The sequence below is a fragment of the Astyanax mexicanus genome, chromosome 6 (assembly GCF_023375975.1).
Source record: "Astyanax mexicanus isolate ESR-SI-001 chromosome 6, AstMex3_surface, whole genome shotgun sequence".
Lineage (NCBI taxonomy): Eukaryota > Metazoa > Chordata > Actinopteri > Characiformes > Acestrorhamphidae > Astyanax > Astyanax mexicanus.
Genome location: NC_064413.1, coordinates 51,514,736 through 51,532,622, shown reverse-complemented (window position 1 = coordinate 51,532,622; position 17,887 = coordinate 51,514,736). Strand labels below are relative to the sequence as shown.

At 36.1% G+C, this 17,887-nt stretch overlaps 1 long non-coding RNA gene across 1 annotated transcript in view; it reads right to left on the bottom strand.

Annotated features, from left to right (window-relative positions):
* The window catches only part of LOC125802381 (uncharacterized), a 71,759-nt gene extending 54,994 nt beyond the window's left edge, over positions 1 to 16,765 (bottom strand). Inside the window, exons 1-2 of the long non-coding RNA XR_007439446.1 lie at positions 16,685 to 16,765; positions 10,051 to 10,249 (exon numbers count right to left, since the gene is read on the bottom strand). This is a non-coding gene — a long non-coding RNA (uncharacterized LOC125802381). The remainder of the gene's footprint in view (positions 1 to 10,050; positions 10,250 to 16,684) is intronic.
* Between the last annotated feature and the right edge of the window lie 1,122 nt (positions 16,766 to 17,887).

The window sequence follows — 17,887 nt, the reverse complement described above, 5'->3', positions numbered from 1 at the left end:
CTGCCCAGAATTCCCACAATGGTGCATCCCTAATAGAAACCTTCACAATTATTCAGAATTGAATATTTTTTTACATTTCACTAAAAGTTAAGTAAAGTTGATATTTTAAATATGCAAGCTTTAGCATGCACTACCTTTTAAAAGTTTAAGAACATCTCCAATATTTTCAGTTTTTTATTGACCTGAAATAGTACAATTAGGGATGAACAATGATATTGGAATTGTCAGGTTGCTGCAAGGAGACATGGAGGCAGAGGCAATGATGAGTAATATGTATTAACAAAAAAAGTCCCTGGGCAGGGAACCAATGAAACTGAGGGGTATTTATATGAGACAGGCAGGTGGAAACAATCAGTAACTGGGGGAGCTGGAACACCACAGCGTCACATACTTAGCAGAATTAGGGAAGTCCGGTATGAGTGCATGCTGGGAAGTGGAGTCTTTGTTGCTTTTGATCTATTTGTCGTATGCCTGGAAAAGGACCAAGCAACACTGGCCATGCTACTACATTTGGTGCATCCTCCAGTACAATAAGTATAAAGTACCAAACGGGTGTTGTAAAACCTCTGAGCACTAGTGTACACTGTCAGTACTGCAGTGTTGTATTTTTCTTTTTTATTAGTATTGGGCTTTGCAGGAGATGTTACTGTTGCAGTATATTTCACACCCAGTTTGCCACTGTGTCATCTTTCAGCACAAAAAAAAAAAAATCTTAAAATGGTCTAACTTAACAGCATCCCTCACTGTTTAAACTGGATTTTTTTGTTTATACAGTTTCAAAAATGGTATCATAAGCCCTCAGTGGCCTTTTCTTACTTTAATAGCAACTTTATGTAGCAATTGTTCTCTAAATGGGACCTTTCATTTCTGAATTAAATTTATTTTTGAGTATTTAAAATTCCTCCATCCACAGTGCTATGTGTGTACATCGGGATTACATTATATAAGGTTAATATTACCACCCACAGTGGACAGATCAGTGGATGGTAATGATGGTGACTGGCGACTTCTGGTTAGAACAGTCCATGAAATCAGACATAGATCACACATATCCCACAGCTCAGTGCAGCCTTCTTTAGCTTCCATGAGACATGGCAAAAGTCATGGGACACAATGCTAGTTTCTGTCCCATGGCTTTTGGCATGTTAGTGTAATGTGCTGAGAGTGTTTTATTGATCTGCATTAAGAAACAATAAACAGTAACAATTACATTCGATAGTCATCATTTAAATGACCAAATTTTCTTAGTCTAGATTTTTTTACATGTTTTTTGTACATGTAGAGATTCATAATTAAGGTTAGTTTTTTTTTTTGCATTGATATGGATGTGAATACTTTGAATCTGCTATTATTTCTGTGTTATTTTTTATGTGTCTTGAGTTTAGTAAAGCTGCTAGTTTTGCTGTAATTGTCTTAGAATTGACAAGACTGTAGCATAAACTGCTGGTCTGGTTATTAAAGGGGAATTATACCACATGTTTTTTAAATTAATTCAGTGATTAAATAAATGGCAGTCATTTGGAGTGAAGTTGGGGTGAAATGCTTCGTTTTAGAGAATACAACACAAATATATACATTTTATTCATCATCAAAATCCAACACCTACACATACAGCTCTGGAAAGAGACCACTTCAGTTTCTGAATCAGTTTCTCTGATTTTGCTATTTATAGAAATAAGTTTGTGTAAAATTAACATTTTTGTTTTATTCTATAAACTACGGACAACATTTCTCCCAAATTCCAAATAAAAATATTGAAATTAACAGCATTTATTTAGCAGAAAATGAGAAATGACTGAAATAACAAAAGAAGACAGAAAAGAAAACAAGTTCATATTCATAAAGGTTTAAGAGTTCACAAATCAATATTTAGTGGAATAAACCTGGTTTTATTCACAGTTTTCATGCATCTTGGCATCATGTTCTCCTCCACCAGTCTTACACACTGCTTTTGGATAACTTTATGCCTTTACTCCTGGTGCAAAAATTCAAGCAGTTCAGTTTGGTTTGATGGCTTGTGATCATCCATTGATCTCTTGATTATATTCCAGAGGTTTTCAATTTGGTAAAATCAAAGAAACTCTTCATTTTTTAAGAGGTCTCTTAATTTTTTTTCTAGAGCTATATCAGCTGAGTTTTATATATTAAGATAATAATGGTAAAAAGTTGGTTAAACCTTGGGGAAAAAGTTTTATGTGGGGTCTACTTTAATTTAAAACATCCTGCAAATCAATCCTGTGAGAGAAATAGCTTCTAAATATCATCTAATGTTTGTCATTATTTTACTTTTTACATATTTTTTAGATCTGGTGGTTGTATTTTACATTGTGTCCAAATTTAATAATGAGTGGACCAATAAAAATGAACCAAAATTACCTAGAATAAATATTTTTTTTTGGCCAAGGACAGGTACGTTTCTATATAACGGAGCATTTTGCACCACACTTCTCACTTTTTACTGATTTAATTATGCAGAAATAAGAATAATTCTCCTCTAAATCCAACTAGCACACTCATGACATTCTTCCAGCAGAAACACAAGCTGTTTTATTTGGTTCAGAATGAGGGCAATAGCTTTTCACATGTCTAATTTCACATTTTTAGTACGAACTGGTGCTTTATCTTGATAAGTAATTGTGATAGTGAATGAATGCTCCATCCATTAATAATAATAATTTCTCTTTCTGTGAATGTGCCATGTCAAATCTTTTGTTTTATAATGATCTAAACTATTAGATTTGAATTGAACTGATTGAATCAGGTTATGAATTGTGTATAGTTTTCTTCTGTTATGTTTTCATTACTGTTTTGCACCATCATCACTGTAGTAACTTCAGATCTCTATATAGACTTGCATAGAGAAGTGAATAAAGTAGTCTGAAGAATTTTATATCAAAGAATCTGTCTTACTGAAGGTATGTTCATTATTGTATAATAATTCTCATATTAGACCATTTTATGAATGTTTAATGATATAAATAAGATATAATGCCATATACTCTGTATCCAACAATATACTGTTGCATCTCAAAAAAAAAATAGTAACTAAGTTCAAACTGTGAAACTCATATATTATATTATTATGTATTACACACAGAGTGATCTATTTTAATTGTTTATTCATTGGCTTACAGCCAATGAAAACCCAAGTATCAGTGTCTCAGTACCAAAGTACCAATTTGGCGATGTACCAAGTCCTGTTGGAAAATGAAATCTGCATCCCCATAGTTGCCAGCAAAGGAAAACATAAAGTGCTGTAAGATTTTGTGGGAAAACAAAACTGCACTGACTTTAGACTTGATAATAAAACACAGTGGATCAACACCAGCAGATGACATGTCTCTTTATCAAAACCATCACTGATCATCAGTAAATTTTACATTTCATATATAAATCAAGGGAGCAGAGTCTGGAGGAAGAGTGGAGAGACACACAGTCCAAACTGCTCGAGGTCTAGTGTGAAGTTTCCACCAATCACTGATGGTTTGGAGAGACATGTCATCTGCTGGTGTTGGTCCACTGTGTTATATCCGTACAAAGTCAGGACATACCGACCGGTTCGGACATGCGCACACCCCTGTACCGTGCATTTATTGGCAAGTCCCGTGCATAACACATGCACAGCCCTATGCTAGCGGTCATAAGGGGGTTCGAGGTGGCTCGGTGGCGCTCGAGGCTGAGCCCCACCACAGTGAGCAGCTGCACGCCGCAGCTCATAGAGAAGCAGGCGAAGTTTTTCGCACACTCCCACACCTGCAGCACGAACAGCAGCAGCAATTTGGAGTCCATGACACAGTACATCATGTCTACAAGCGGCAGGTTGACCAGCAGCACGGGGGTGGGGCATATTACAGCGGTAGTTGGGGTCAAACTTGGGCCCCATCCACACAAATCCAGATATTTTTTTTTTAAAACACAGGTTTTTGTCTCCGTTTTTGCCCTCCGTCCACGCGAAAATGCTTTTTCAGTCACCAAAGACTGAGCTTTTCGAAAACTCCTTCCAAGATGGAGATTTAAAAAAAAACACTTCTACCAGCAGAGCCGTGTGGACGGGCACATATCAGCTGTTTGATTTCATTAGCTTAGCCTGTTTAGAATGTGCCTGAAACAAGGACAACGCCTGGATTGGTTGTGTTCTCTCTGTGATTTGTGGATTAATAACATTGTGACGAATACCAGAACCCAGGGAGACAAGCGTTGATTAGAAAACACAGGTTTATTAAAAGGGCTAGGCAAACAGAGGTTGTCAGGGTCAGTTGACAGCCCTTGTTTATAAGCGTATTTACTGCAAGGACTGATTAAAGGCTCAGCTAGCTGATAACATATTCCCACAAAGTTTAAACGGAATCTTCCAATTCTGTCCATAATATACATGAAGCATATCCTCTTTGAAACTTCCTCTAGGCTGGATCACCCTCACATTTTTAGTTCCTAATGTTCTTCTAGCCGTCCAGCTTCTGGTAATCATGTGTTCAATGAGCCAGAGGCGTGATGGAGCGTCCACCTGCCCTCTTCTCAGAGGAAGCAGCTGTAGCTGCGACAGTAATGGCCGCGGGTAGCGGAGGCTCCAGTGAAAGATCCTCGACTGGAGCTGTATCTGAGAGGGGGGCCGACTAAATGGTGCCTGACTCATCCCAGCCAATGTGACCCGAGCTCCGGCCGAATGCGGCAGCTGTGCTCTTCCCGTGGCTGCTTTAGAAAGGCTGATTGTCTGACAGGTGGGCTTGGGTGGCCCGGAGCCTGCCAGTGCCAGCAGTGCCTCGTGCTGCCATGCTTCCTCACCAGAGTGTGCCTAGCTAAGGTCCAAAACGGAGGCTGAATGGAAAGAGCACCTGCAGGCTCATCTTTATAGCTATTATCCCTGTGTGGCATCTTCTACCAACTTCTGGAAGACTGGGCTGATCAGACAGGCTTATTTCACGCCAAAGTTTTTCTGTGTGTGTAGTTTGTACATTAATATGAAAGACAGACCATAGAAATTCAGGTTATTTGTGTATGAGTAGTGCAAGAAATCCAAAATACACAGAAGTGTATGCACAGCTCTGGAAAAAAAATAAGAAATCACATCTGTTTCTGAATCAGTTTCTCTGATCTAGCTTTTCATAGGTTTATGTTTAAATAAAATGAACATTGATGTTTTATTCTATAAACTACAGACAACATTTCTTCCAAATAAAAAAAAAATATTAATGGTCATTTAGTGCATTTATTTGCAGAAAATGAAAAATGGCTTTCAGACCTCAAATAATGCAAAGAAAAAAGTTTTAAGAGTTCAGAAATCAATATTTGGTTTTTAATTACAATTTTCATACATCTTGGCATCATGTTCTCCTCCACCAGTCTTACACACTGCTTTTGGATAACTTTATGCCTTTACTCCTGGTGCACAAATTCAAGCAGTTCAGTTTGGTGGTTTGATGGCTTGTGATCATCCATCTTCCTCTTGATTATATTCCAGAGGTTTTCAATTTGGTAAAATCTAAATAAAGTCATCATTTCTAAAGTGGTATCTTATTTTTTTTTACAGAGCTGTATACGCAAACAGTGACTGTCAAAAGCATGGACAAGTATTGAAGAACAGGGTGAAAGGAGAAATGCATGTAATGGTTTAGTCCTTCAGGGATGACTCCACTTCTCGACAGTAGGGGGAGCCTATGTGAAAGAAATACCACTTCACATAATGAAGTGATGTGATAGAAATTATTTTTTTTACTGTTACACAGGATCAGATCTCCTGACAGTCCTGCATCTCATCTGTTCTTCATCTGCAGTGTATCTGTTTTCCATTCTGTGCGTCTGTGTGTTTTGGGGTAGAGGCCGCGGACCAATCTGTTCTGATTTGGTGTGACAGGCCTGCTGACAGATCGAGGCTGACAGCTGGGGTGATCGTAGGATTGGGAGAAAATGTGATTTCATAGGAGGATGCTGAGTGTCTGTCAACACGTGATGTGACGTCCCACCCCCACCTGGAGACAGCCGTTTCCACACGTTCCTCTCCAAACTCACAGTATACTGTCTGCCTATTGTCCTCACAGAACGTCTGCAGGTTTCATCTAGAGTTGCACGGTGTACCGAAGGTTCGATTCTTTTTCGATACTACGTCATCACAAACGATTCGGTTCTTTAGCGTTCGATGCTTTCGATACTGTATATAGCCCAGTCACTAGCTTCAAATGAGTCAAATTAGTAGGCGCGATTTGATTCAGTTCATAAGAAAACTGATTCACACCGCAGCAGTCGGTGTGGCAGGATTCAGATAAACTTAGTGTTCTGAACAAATGAATCGATTCACGCACAAGCCAGCAGAGCAGCAGCAAGTGTAGAATGGCGACGGCTAAAATAACAGATGTCTCTCGTCCGCGACTTGTGGACAAAACGGGCGCGAGGAGTGAAGTGTGGGAAAATAGTCTGAGATGTAGGCATCTGTTTTTTATTTATATTTTTATTTTTAAATAAAATAACGAAAATAACGAAAACTGAAAGTGAAACTAAACTACTTTATTTATTAGCGCTGTTTTCACTCCCGCAGTTGTACAGCGGGGGTGTTGTGACGATTCTGTCCGCGAAGCGGGAGTCGGATTCAGTAGCGGATTCGGCACAAGCGCGGCGGCACCTCGCGGTCCGCGGTGTTAGTTGTAAGCGCTCGCGCTAGCCGCAAAATACGACAGAAAACACTGAGGGAGCTGCAGAATTATGTGTGGGACTAGAATATGAGCACGAGGAGATAAAAGAGATCCTTTACCTGTGAGTAGCTCACATCAGAACACGCAAATCTCTCTCTCACTCTCGCTGTGTCTCTTTCTTTGTTTCTCTCTCTCTCTCGCACGTGAACGCCTCCGCGTTTGACCTGCAGCACTGTGTTTAGCTGTTCTTAAAAATCATTTTAATTAAATAATAGTTCTATGCTTCTATGTTACAGTGTTAATTAACATAATAGCAGACAAGCACCCTGATCTCTACAAAGAGCTGAGAAGTCGACAGGTTAGTGGAGTTAGTCAAGATACACTCTGTCTGTAGCTTTCCTAAGATTTACTAGCGACTGCTTATTAAAAACGGTAAACGGTTGATTAATATGGAGCAGTGAGTGTTAAAATGAACATAACATTGTAATGTTCTTCTGTCTCTTTATTTTCCTTATTCAGAACTTAACTTCTGCCCGCCCGTCAGGTTCACATAGTCAGGCTACCATTACCTCTGGTTTTAGTTTTAGTTTTTAGGAAGTGTTTAGATGATTATGTTATAGTTAAGGTTATAATAACGAAACTTGTTTTTTGTTCAAATGTTTCATTTTAGAATAAAAACGTTTGCACCTATTGTTCAGTGTTCAATCCAGTTCAGTCAAAAATAAACATTTTATATTCAGATATTTTTATTGTTTTTTTTTTTTCTTCCAAGTATCGTTTTGGTATCGAGAATCGTGATACTACAGTTGGTATCGGTATCGAAGTCAAAATTTTGGTATCGTGACAACCCTAGTTTCATCTGTTTCTACATGAGATTTCTTGACCTGGCTCAGAACTCACACACTAAAGGTGTGGAAAGCGGTTTCCATGCCCATAACCACACCTCCACTGCGCTAATGCTTATCGTCAAACTTCAACTTTGACCCTGCGGCAAGCAGTACCGCGGCAGAAAACGTATGAAGTGAACTTACGCAACCAGGGAAAAACTGTGGTGCAACCAACAATAATACACACGAGAGGGAGTGCTATAACATGTAATATTGGCACTGCTGTGCTACAGTCATAGGCACGTGTGAATATTATAGGTTATAGCATAAACCTCAAGTGTTGTTGTTCCATTATTGCTGTTTATTAAAGAATTTTGAGTTATAGAGGATGAGAAAATACTGTTTACAAATCTGTTTGGTTTATGAACTCTCCGCAAGTTAAAATAGTTCCATAGCTGCTGTGCTTGTAGCTGTGCTGCATTGTTGCTTGATTAGCATTGTGGCCTCTATTTTCGGCCATTTCAGTCAAAATATTTGAAATCTAAGCTTACTGTAAATAAATGTAAGAGCTTCACTCACCCAAATATACAGTTTTCTGGAAAGAAATTTGGTAAATTAAAGCCCAGTGCTTGTTTGACTTTAAAAGATTTTTTTTTTTTTTTTAGGATAATTAATAAAACTCTTAACCTCATATTGGTGGCTGATAATGTGTGCAATAATGCGTATTTTTGAATCGCTGGTATAGCGATTGTGGTGTATAATAACATTGCATTTGGATTGTAAGCGCTGCATCGTTGCTAGGTTACCTGTATGTGGCGGAGTAATACATGGAGAGCTTTGGTTACAGTGCATTACCGGCTGATAATGTCACTCATATAACACCTCTCAGCCAATCACATTTCTAGATAGATCTAGAAAGAGCCTGATACACTCACTCAATCCACCGTGTGTACGCAAGAAAGCCAGCTAGCCACTGTGAAACTGTGAGGATAGACATGCAACACAATGTACATTACAGACACTATAGTGACAATCAATCCTGGCCAGGTTGTCTTGTCCATACTGTAGTGTGGACATCTTTACCTAATTCACACTACATGATTTTAGCCTGGTTTTCCATTAAGTGACTATATTTTTGTAGATTGCTGGCAAAAACCTTTGCTTAGATGAAAATTTGAGCTCAAGGCTCTGCTGAAAGATGCTTATAGAGCCAGTAGATATCAAGCAGGTTTAATATCTGGACTGGGTGGCAAATCTCCCAGAACTGAGCAGCGGCTTCCTACAGCCCATGGGATCATGTAGAAAGGGAGAACCATATGTCCAACCAACATACTATACCTTCTGCATTTACAGAGCCGTTTATTGAGAGCTTGCCTACTTTCTATTTGCACTGTTATACCAGGAAATGACTGTAAAACACCCACGTGGGAGCCCACGAGTGAGTCCTCTATGAATGTGGGTGAATGGAGATACAAGCCAAAATCGTAAATTAAATATCGCAATTATTTACTTGACACAGCATCACTAGTTCTTGCATGCAAGAGTAGACAGATGACACTGTAAATTCCCACAAAGAAAAATTGTGTAATTTGTGACCCTGTGTCAACAATCAGTCATGTAGTGTGAAAGCCACAACTACTAAAGGACTCGTGATTACAACACAACAACTCATGTATTGTGAACAGCACAACCAGAAAACTGAAAAAAAAAGAATTACTTTTTTAATTGAATTAATTTGGTATCATTCATTATATAACTATATAACTATATATGCATTTAAAATGTGTACTGTAAAAAATACACATGTGTAGTTAAAAAAAAAAATGTAACATTAAACAATACATAGCCTAAAATTATTAAAACAATATATATGTAGCATTTGATTTGTACCCCATTACAAATTAATATTATTATTTAGGGTGTTAGTGGTGTGCCATATTGTATACCTTGTGGTAGTATCCATATATGTGATACAGGCAGCACTCTGTCTTGTAAGCAGTCTGTTTTAACGTGTTTAAGCGGTTATATATATATTTATATATATATATAAGATTACCTTTTATTTTACATTGTTTATTTAGATTAAATATTATTATTCTACAAATGTTTGATAAATCTTAAAGTTATTGTATTTTTACAAAATATACACAGTTTAGTATATATTTTATGTTTCTACTGAATGTTTGAAACTGTTATGTGCTATCTTGAATGAATAAAGTAATTGTCAGTGTTTTGTCACATATCACACACAGATTTGTCAGCATAATGATTGACTTTATTTTATGCTATATTTTATGTAACTTGTGTGTTTTTAATTAATTACTTATACTGTGTTTAAGATGGTTTCCTTTAGAACATCAACCTGCCCAGGAACAGCAGATGAAAATTAGCCATCTGGCTAAATCTGTCACATTTACATTATAAAATAATGATGTTAGTTAATGTGTATTGTCCCTGTTATTTAAATAAATCAAATCAAATATCACCAAGAATATTACAATTACAAAATTTTGGGGCCATCTTGCCCACTTTTAATTTGTGTGCATCCTCAAAATAATAAAACAATGCAACAGAACAAGGGCCATATGGCACAGTCCTACCTCTCTGATGAAATCCAGGCAAAGCTGAGAGAGATCCAGTGATGCTCCTTCCAACCAGCAATGACAAGGCCGGGAAAAGTGAAGTTCACAGGTGTTTCTCGTACAGGTGTGATGCTTTGTCTGAATCCATGCAGGTGGTTCGCTTCTCCTCAGTGAAGAAGAGAATCCAGAATCCAGGGTATCTTCAGGGTCTCCTAGCCTGTATATCAAAAGAGCTACTGTTATTTTCAATTAAACAAATGCAATTTAAACGTACTGCAATGAAATATAAGTCATTTTATCGTAGTGACCTCACATCACCTGTATAAAACCTCTACAGTATTCATCTTATGTTCCCTGACAAAAAGGTGGGGGCAGGGTTATCCATTGACCTGTCACTTAATTAGTAACCAAATGTGTAAAAAATAAATACATGTTTTACTCTGTAGGTAGAAGTATAGATACTGGGGTCTAAAATACTTCTGTAGAAGATGAAGTTAGGGGTGGGCGATATGGCTCTAAAATAATATCACAATATTTCATGGTATTTTTGCGATAATGATACTCTTGGCAACATGACATGTTACACACTACTGCAACAAAATGGAAAAAAATACAAGAATTTGATCAGATTTGTAACAGATGTCAATGATCCAGAATGTCATGATACTAATAATAATGCACTTCATATATCTCTATTAGAGACCGACCGATATGGGTTTTTCTAAGGCCGATGCCGATACCGATCATTAGTGGTCAGAGTCAGCCGATGGCCGATGTGACCTGCCGATTTTTAGGGCCGATATGCTATCTTATTATATTTATTTGGCATGCTTAAAATCATATTAGTAAGAGGAGGAACAACAGTTGTAAACTTCACACAATTTATTGAAAATAAGGTTAGCATTTTATAGTGACTTTAATGTTACTATATCACTATATGTTAATAAAACAAATATTAATTTTATTTAGATTGTATTATCCATAACATTTTATTTTATTCATTATATAACATATGTTCTATATACACTATATATTCATGTTTATAGTAGAAATATTATGTTGGCTATTATATAAAATTTACTGTAGGGGCCTACTAATTAACAAATGTATGACTTGTTGCAGTCTGTTAGTCTATTAATTATTCATTTTAATATGTTTAACAGAGTGCAAGAAGACTTCCATAATGTGACAACTTTAGATAGTTACTCCAAAACGGCAAAGCTTATTTCTTCTTCAACTCCATGCAGTTGAAAACGAATGGACATGGGAGGACAATGTTATAAAATGTTCACATTAGGGCTGCAGCTATTATTTTACAAAAATGGGTGACGTTTAAATTAAGAATAAAATTATAAATAATGCAAAAACAGACATGTGCTGTAATTTAAATATAGCTTTATCTGTTTTTTTTTTCTTCTTCAAATGAGCTCCTTAGCCAGAGAAACGCGTCTCATCAGCTGTACTGGAGGTTCGGTGCGTGAGCGGAAAATGAGTTGAGAAAGCTGAAGAGCGCGGACTTTATAGGTTCAGGATAAAATGAGCTTTTATCAGAAAAGTCTGGAGGGGGTTCTAAAGTAGAACCCGACAAAACAGAAAATTCTGCTCATCGTTTCATTTAATATCTAACAGCGCAAACCGCTTTAAACGGGTGAGTTTTACAGCAGAACAGCAGGAGGCGGCACTAACGCCGGTTACTAACGCCGTTACTTTTTTCAGTAACGAGTAATCTAACTAATTACTATGACTGTAACTATAACGCCGTTACCATTTCCGACACCCCGTTACTGCACGTTACTTTAGCAGCTCTATGAACTTTTTTTTTTTATTTCGCTTTGCCCTGGTTAACCCCTCCTCTGTCCGGTGAACTTGAGCTTCTGGCCGCTGTGCCTGTGGTTTGGCGTGGTGAAGTGAGGCACAATTGTGACGATTTGCGTGCTCTAATCAATTCAGTGATTGCCGTGGACAACCCAAGTTCCGAATTAAGGACGTTAAGCTCTTTTTAGCTGCTCCGGTTTTTGTGGTGCTGCTGCTTTCTATTTTAGAGCTTAGATTCTCTGCCCGAATCCCACCTGACCTGAGGACCGACCCGAAATCAGGCTCCTACACTGTAAAAAAAAAAACTGTAGTTTTTACAGGAAAACGCTGGCAGCTGTGGTTACCAGAGTTTTCCTGTTAAAATTACAGACGATAAGTAAATAACTCTACTGAAAAAAAATGTAAATTAATTTACAGTGATTGAAATCACTGCTAAATTACAATAATAATCTGTCAAGTTTACACAAATTAAATGTTAATTTTGCATAGCAGTGTTCTACATAAAAATACCCTTTCCTGTATTTTTTACCTCTAACAAATGTCTACTGTAAAAAAAAATCTTGTCAAATTTACGGTGAAAAACTGGCAGCTGTGGTTGCCATTTTTTCACCGTAAAAAATACAGTGATCTTGTATATGGCTTCACGGTAAGGTATAGTAACACTTGTAAAACAACAGTTTGAAAATGTACTAATAAAGAGGAGTTACTGTTAAAATAACGGTGAAAGTGTATATAGGCTCATGGTATAGCTGTATAATTCACAACGTAACCCTGTTGCTTTTTAAGTGAAAAATGATCCATTCCACAGCATTTATTGTCCAATTTTATGGCAAATTTTTGTGGTTGTCCAATAACTTTGAGTCACGCTGTAAACAACATACAGTTTTAAACAGTATTATCTTTTTCAAAAGCGCTTCATTAACTGCTCACTTACAGCACAGAGATGTGCTCGGAGAGTGAAATCACTTATATACACATAATGTAAAACCCAGGCAGGTGGATAAAACCGCTATGAAACTACATCATGGTGAAGTCTCTGAACTAAACATCTAATTAACATAGCCACGCCCCATAGACAGCTGCGTTACATCCCATTCAGGCCCTGCTTTTCACAATGTAATATACTTTTTTCACAAGAATATACTGTAAACAAAACGGTTTATCAATATGAAATTTACTGTTGACAAGAATTAAACTGTAATATCTTATACATTTGCAACTGTTTATGTTACTGTGAAATACTGGCAGCATTTTCAAACTGTTGTTTTTACAAGTGATAATATCCCTTACCGTGAAGCCATTTACAAGATCACTGTATTTTTTACGGTGAAAAAATGGCAACCACAGCTGCCAGTTTTTCACCGTAAATTTGACAAGATTCTTTTTTTTACAGTGTATATTTCACATCTTAAAATGGTAAAAAATATAATTGACGGCATGTTTTTTATTTAAGGTTTGTACACCGTGAATAATACAGTAATGTGCTATTTTAATATGACTGTCCAATGCTGTCACCATTTCAGCTTTTCCCCATATATTTCACATGTTAAAACAATTAAAATTAACATTTTTCACAGTTTTTTAATCTATGGTAATTCAATGTTTATTCTACAACAATAAGCTTCTTCTTGCTTTACGGTTTATTTCTGTTGCCATTTCACAGTTTTTCACTGTAATTTTCACGGACATTTTTTACAGTGTATTTTTATTTTATATAAAGCTCTGGTGTGATAATCACAATGTTGCTAAATAACCAATTATTATTGTTCACTAAAGCGAACGAAATAGCGAAAATTGAAAGTGAAAAACATTTGTGTTAACTGAATCTAATAAAAACGGTAATTAAAAGGAAAAACATAACTATCTCGAACTGTATTTTGTGTTTATAAAACTAACTAAAACGAACTGAAATTACTGATAGAATATCCTCATTTTTGTGTTTAATTTATTTATAAGCGCTGTTGTACAGCGGAGTTGTACAGCGGGAGTTGTTGTGCCGAGCGCGCGGCACTCGTGGTCCGTTAGTTCTTGTGTAAAGCGCTCGCGCTTGCAAGCCCACCCTAAAATGAACAGAAAAAATAAAAACTAAATAAAATTAAACTATAATAAAAATGAAAAATGTAATCACGTAGCTCTGGGCGCACGTGAACGCCTCCGCGTTTGACTTGCAGCATTGTGTGTAGCTGTTCTTAAAAATCATTTAAATTAAATAATAGTTCTATGCTTCTATGTTACAGTGTTAATTAACATAATTCTGATTATATTTCGCTCATTCAATTAGCCCGAAAACAGACAGTTTATGGGGCGGATCGGGTCAGGCTCATAATGACAGTTTATGGTTCGGGCTTGGGCAGAATGTGCACGGGCTCCGGCTGGGTCGGATTTTTTGGGCACGATCTAAGCTCTATTCTCTTTTGGTGAAGCTGTTATATTAATACCATTTTAACGGGCATTAAATTGTTGTTTTTGTCCATTATTTTGTTTTATATATACATATTTTTTTTGAGTGTGGCTTGGTTTGTTAAATTTCATCCCCAGACGTTTTTCCGCTTTTTTCAGTATTACAAGTTTTAGTAATTTTCTTTGGTTGTGTGGAGAATTTCGTTTTATTTTTTTTGAAATTCGTTAGATTATATTTTTGTCAACATTTTGGGTTTATTTTCGTTTGTTATTTTTTGTTATTTTTCTAATAATAATAGTAAATGCATAATTGATTTCCTTTTTTTGACGGGCGAATAATAAAAAGTAACGCCATAGTTACTTTTACTGGTAACTAATTACTTTTATAGTGGAGTAACTCCGTTAGTAACTCAGTTACTTTTTTGGAGAAGTAACGAGTAACTATAACTAATTACTTTTTCAAAGTAACGTGCCCAACACTGTTTATATATAAGGAGAAGTACAGTCCTCATCAGCGCAGCTGATGCTGCGAATATCCTTAAACAGTTTTAGTCCTGCCCTTTTTCATTTCGTCTAAAAATAATTTAAATACTGAAAATATCAAGTGTTAATTTGATTTTATTTACTTAGATTTTCGTTTCTGAAGAAGAGACGTCAGTTATTTTATACTAGAGCTTATAGATAGGGCTTGCTTTGCATAGTCAGGGCGCATTCCAAATGCACTCCTGCCATCAACGCTAAGCATAGTTTCGTTTGGAGAGAAATGCTACAACACCAATGCAGTTGAAATTCTATTCTTTTTCAGTAAATGAAGCAACATCACAGATTACTAATCATGAGAGAAAATATAGACTTTGGGACACTGGATTGTAAAAATGGATGCCTTACCCGTTGAAAGTCTTGCTCACTCTTGAAACCTTGCGCTGCGTTCCAAGTAGCTGCCCGCAGATGTGCCGGATTAAAATCGGCGCGGCCAAATAAGAAAATCGGCCGATGCCGATTGATAAAAAAATAACAAAAATCGGCCGATTAAATCGGCTGGCCGATCGATCGGTCGGCCTCTAATCTCTATATATGCAAAAATAAAGTAAAACTAAATGATTCTGGACAGATATAATCTCTAATCTCTAGTAGATATAAAATGGGAAATGAGAACAGTGTGAATTTGTCTTTTGATAAAAACAGTTAAAAATTAGATGTGATAATTAGGGGTGGGGGATATGACATGATATTACAGGGTACAATATTGTTCACAATATTAAAAAATGTTGCCGATATTATTACAAATGATACGATATGGAACACTTCTAGTTGAAGTATCAGCTCAAGCTTTTTCCTCTTTAAGTAAAATTGTAAAAAAACCAAACTAAAATCACATTTTTCTAAAAGGCATAATGACTATAATGTTCTATTAAAATGTTAATTAAATGTTAAACCAAAATAGCAGCAAAATAAATTGTATTTGTATATTGCGTCACCCAGAAATCAGTAAATACATTTTAAAAAATTAGCTTAGATTAAATTAGCATAAAATCTGCTATGTGGAGTCCTGCTCAGACTGGAATTTCAGCTTGAACTAGTGTTATATCTGTAAATTCACACATGAAGACAAATAAAAAATGAACAAGAACAGTGAGCGATATATATATATATATATATATATATATATATATATATATATATATATATATATATATATATATATATATATACAGACATTTAAAAAAAATCTGTCTGGCTTTAAGCAGCTAGTCAAATTAGCTATGTGTACAATAAAAAAGTAAATATTACAATTAGAAGGAAAGGGAAATGTCTATAGTTGTACAAGCAAACAAACAAATTACTAGTAGCTCTGTTTTAGTTTATATAACATCATTTTGAGAGTGCGACACACCTATATAGTTTTTTTGTAGTGGCTCAAAAACCAGCTTAATTCTCTTCTCTACACACATTTAATTTAATTCCCCTTGTTTATAACCAGTTAACAGGTGATTTACATAATGAAAGTATAATATTTACTCGGTTTATAGCCATTATATTAATTGATAGCTAATGTTACTGATACTGAATGACGGCTAGCTGGTTAGCTAGGTAGCTTTAGCTAAGTAGATTAAGTGCTCTGCCTATTTTAAGCACTTCTTAAACAATAAACACGTAAATTTATTTAATTAAAGCAATTAAAAGATTACTCTTTGTATCAACATTTATTTTTTAACTCTTAACTTTAAGATATAAGCTAAGCTAAGCTAGAACAGCACCACTGCTTAAATGCCTGGTTAATTAACTTAGTTAATGCTAATGCTAACAAACTTTTAGCTGGTTACCAGGAGTTAACACTAATAAAACAAGAACTGACCCTCAGAATCAGGGTTATTGTGTTTCTACTGTTTGTAAATACAGATATTCAGTGTTTAGTTTAGGTTATAGTGTGTTTTACCAGCTCTTTTCCTCTTTTTTTCTGTTTTTAGCTCCACACAGTCATATCCCAGCATGCTTTTCCTTCTGTTTTCCACTCGTTTCTCAAAAAGAGGCGGGAGCAAGCTCCTCTGCTCCAATAGGAAACCAGCATTGTCTGTGCCAACCAATAAGCTTCAACTTTAATAAAGCCATTTAAAAGGCTTTCTTTAATTAAATAATTAACCCAACAAATTCATCAACATATTTTATGCTTATGCTTTACATAGAATAAGTATTAGAATAAAATAAATATCTAATATATAGATGTATTAAACACAGAGTGATATATTTTAAGTATTTACTTCTTTTATTGTTTATGATTATGGCTTACAGCCAATGAAAACCCAAAAATCAGTGTCTCAGAAAATTAGAATATTGTACTTTTGGCAGTGTGGGCAGTGTGCCCTGCTGGAAAATGAAGTCCTGCTGGAAAATGAAATCCTCATCTCTATAAAAGCTGTCAGCAGAGGGAGACATGAAGTGAACCAACACTAGAAGATGACATGACTTTCCAAACCATATATTTTAATAAATTTGTAAACAATATCTACATTTCTTTTCTTTTTTTTCGGTTAAAATAGGGTGCTAAATATACAGTACATTAATGAGAAATAAAATCAACTTTTTTTATTTTAGCAAATGGCTGCAAAGAAACAAAAAGTGAAACATTTTATGGGGTCTAAATATTTTTCATATACATTAAATATATAGAATCAGTAAAAAGTTGGACACACCTTAAATAGATTTTTCAAAGTAGCACATTTTGCTTATTTTAGGAAGAATGATCTTAATCAGTGTCTATCAGAATTTGAACTCAAGCTCAAACACAATTTATTTTTGTTTTTATTTTTTATTTTTTGCAGTGTGGGAACCTGAATTTGGGCACATGAACTGTGCCCAAAGCTCTTACAATCGCCTACAAGGTGATGTCAGAACAGGCTCCTTCCTACCTGCACTCGCTCCTGAAGGCTTACGCTACCTCCCGGCCGCTGCGCTCCTCCAGTGAACGTCGCCTCGCTTTGCCAAACATTCACACAAAGCAATCCAGACTGTTCTCATACAGAGTTCCCCAATGGTGGAACAAACTACCCTCCACTACCAGATCAGGAGAATCTCTCGCTATCTTTAAGAAACTCCTAAAGACAGAGCTCTTCAAAGAGCACTTACTCTCCTAACACCTCTA